Source organism: Triticum dicoccoides, chromosome 6B, assembly GCF_002162155.2.
Source record: "Triticum dicoccoides isolate Atlit2015 ecotype Zavitan chromosome 6B, WEW_v2.0, whole genome shotgun sequence".
Classification (NCBI taxonomy): Eukaryota; Viridiplantae; Streptophyta; class Magnoliopsida; order Poales; family Poaceae; genus Triticum; species Triticum dicoccoides.
In genome coordinates, this window is record NC_041391.1 from 100,183,784 (window position 1) to 100,187,071 (window position 3,288).

Consider the following 3,288-nt stretch of genomic DNA (forward strand, 5'->3'; position numbering starts at 1 on the left):
GGGAACCTTTCTTTCCTTTGTTTGAGAAAAAAGAAAGAAGAGAAAATAAAGATATGGGGCCTTTCGGCTCGTTATTGCTTGCCGGGGGTAGGTGCTGCACAAAGTGTTAGATAATGTATGCAAGAAAGAATGTAATGCATGAAATCGACAAGATGCGCGGAGCACATGAGATTTACTTATGCACGGGGTCTGCGCCCGGCTTTGTACAAAGGATTACATGCAACATCGGCAAGACTTGTACAAAAGGTGGTTGCCGGAACAGGTTCCGGGAACAGCGTCCTACGGGTAAAACTTACGAAGATGCTCAATGTTCCAGGAGTTGCTCACCGGAATGCCATCTTCGGTCTCAAGGCGGACAGCGCCAGGCCTAGTGACTCGTTTCACCCGGTAAGGGCCTTCCTACTTCGGCGTCAACTTGTTGGAATTCTTGGCGGACTGAACGCGCCGAAGAACAAGGTCGCCTTCCTCGAAACTTCTGGCATTAACTTTGTGGCTATGGTAGCGGCGCAAAGCTTGCTGGTATCGAGCAGCTCATACAGCAGCCTGAAGACGGTCCTCCTCAAGGAGCAGCGCGTCATATTGTCGCAGCTGCTCTTGCTCAAGCTCATCATAAGCGAGCACTCGAGGTGACCCGTATACGAGTTCCATGGGGAGAACTGCCTCTGCTCCATAGACTAGAGCGAAAGGCATCTGGCCAGTGGCTCGATTTGGCGTCGTCCTGATCGACCAAAGAACCACCGGCAGCTCCTCGATCCAGTTCTTTCCGCACCTGTGCAGCCTGTCGAAAGTCCTGGTCTTGAGCCCACGCAGCACTTCAGCATTTGCCCTCTCAGCTTGACCGTTGCTTCTCGGATGAGCAACAGAAGCGAAGCAGACCTTGGCGCCAAGATCTTGGACGTACTGCATGAAGGTGCGGCTCGTGAATTGTGTGCCGTTGTCGGTGATGATCCTGTTAGGGATCCCGAAACGGCAAATAATCGACCTGAAGAACTTGACTGCTGACTGTGCTATCACCTTCCTCACTGGTTCCACTTCCGGCCACTTTGTGAACTTGTCGATTGCAACGTACAAGTACTCAAAGCCCCCGACAGCTCGGGGAAAGGGGCCGAGGATATCGAGCCCCCAGACCGAAAATGGCCAGGATAAAGGGATCGTCTGGAGAGCTTGAGCTAGCTGGTGTATCTGCTTGGAATGGAACTGGCACGCTTCACACTTGGTTACTTGTGCAGTTGCATCCTGGAGGGCTGTCGGCCAAAAGAAACCTTGCCCGAACGCTTTGCCGGCACGTGCTCTCGCGCCAATGTGGTGACCACATATGCCTCCATGTATCTCTGCCAACAGCTTCTGTCCGTCTTCCCAGCAAATACACTTCAATTTCACACCATTGAGTCTTCTTCTGTACAGTATGTTGTCGACAAACTGGTACATACTTGACTGCCGGGCTACTTTTTCCGCTTCTTCTTGCTCTTCGAGAAGTTCTCCTATCTGAAGGAAACGGACAATTTGCTGCGCCCATGCTGGAGCTTGTGGCTCGACAACAAGGACTAAAGGCACATCTGCTGCTACGGGAACATCCTCTTCTATGGCAAGAACCTGCGGCTCAGCCGGAGCTTGATGTTCCCCGGCAAGCTTGCCGGAGCAAAACTTGTCGGGAGTGCCTGCTTCGACGGTACGAACCCTAGGGCTCGCCGGAGCAGACTGCTCCTCAGCATCCTTGGCGTTGATCTTGGGGACCTTCTTGGCGGCGGCTTCGGGGAGCTCTGCCGGAAAGTAGTCTCCAGAAATCAACTTTCACTTCTTGCTCTGTCCAGTTGATGGGGTCAAGGATGGTTGAGTCAGCTTGAGCACAAAGATCCCTGGTTCCACAGGTAACTTAAGTGCGGCGCACTTTGACAGGCCATCAGCAATGTCATTCTGAGCTCTTGGAACATGTTCCATCTGTAGGCCGTCAAAGTGCTCTTCTAGCTTTCTCACTTCATCAACATAAGCCTCCATCAACGGACTCTGATAATTCTTGTTCACTTGGCGGACGACAAGCTGTGAGTCTCCCCTGACAATGAGTTTCTTGATCCCAAGGTCTGCTGCGATCCTGAGACCGGCAAGCAAACCTTCATACTCTGCGGTATTATTCGTTGCTTGCTCCTTGGGAAAGTGCATATGGACTACGTACTTGAGGTGCTCTCCGGTGGGTGCGACAAGTAGCACGCCTGCACCGGCGCCTTGCAGCGAGAAAGCACCATCAAAGTACATCGGCCACTCTTTGTTTGCTTCCTTGACGGGATGCTCATTTCTGGAATTTCTTCATATGGTGTTGGCGTCCACTCTTCTATGAACTCTGCCAATGCTCTGCTTTGGATAGTTGAAGTGCTTTCAAACTTGAGGCCAAAGCTTGACAGTTCCAGTGCCCACTCGACAATCCTGCCTGTTGCTTCTGGATTTTGCAGTATCCTCTTCAACGGAAAGTGAGTGACAACTATGATCTCATGTGCTTGGAAGTAATGGCGCAGCTTTCTCGAGGCCATGAGAAGGCCGAAAAGCAACTTCTGCACACCGGAGTACCTTGTCCTAGCCCCCTGCAAAAGGGAACTGACAAAGTAAACTGGGCACTGCACCATTCTCTTCTGCATCTCCTTATGCGTCTGCGCAGATCCATCTTTGTCGGGACCAGAGCTTGCCGGATCAGAGTTTGCCGGTGAAGCCCCCTGCTTGTCACTGGATGCATCTGCCATGGTTGCTGGCTCATCATCTGCCTCCCTCTCCGCCACTAACGCAGCACTAACAACTTGATTGGTTGCCGCTATATACAGCAGCAACTTCTCTTGTGGCCTAGGTGCGACAAGTGTTGGAGTGGAGGACAGGTATCTCTTCAAGTCCTGCAGCGCAGCCTCCGCTTCCGGAGTCCATTTCATTGGACCTGCCTTTTTCAATATTTTGAAAAACGGCAGGGCGCGCTCGGCAGATCTAGAGATAAACCTACTGAGAGTAGCCACGCAACCGGCTAGTCTTCGTACATCCTTGACGCGCTTTGGTGCTTCAATCTGCTCAATGGCCTTGATCTTGTAGGGATTGGCTTCAATTCCCCGCTGAGACACAAAGAACCCGAGAAGCTTGCCGGAGGGGACTCCAAACACGCACTTCTCGGGGTTCAGTCTGAGGTTGATCTTGCGCAAATTTGCAAATGTTTCATCTAAATCTTGGATCAGGGTCGCTTTGTCCTTGCTCTTGACCACTATGTCATCCATGTAGGCTTCCACATTTCTGTGCATTTGCGGCTCAAAAGCGTGATGG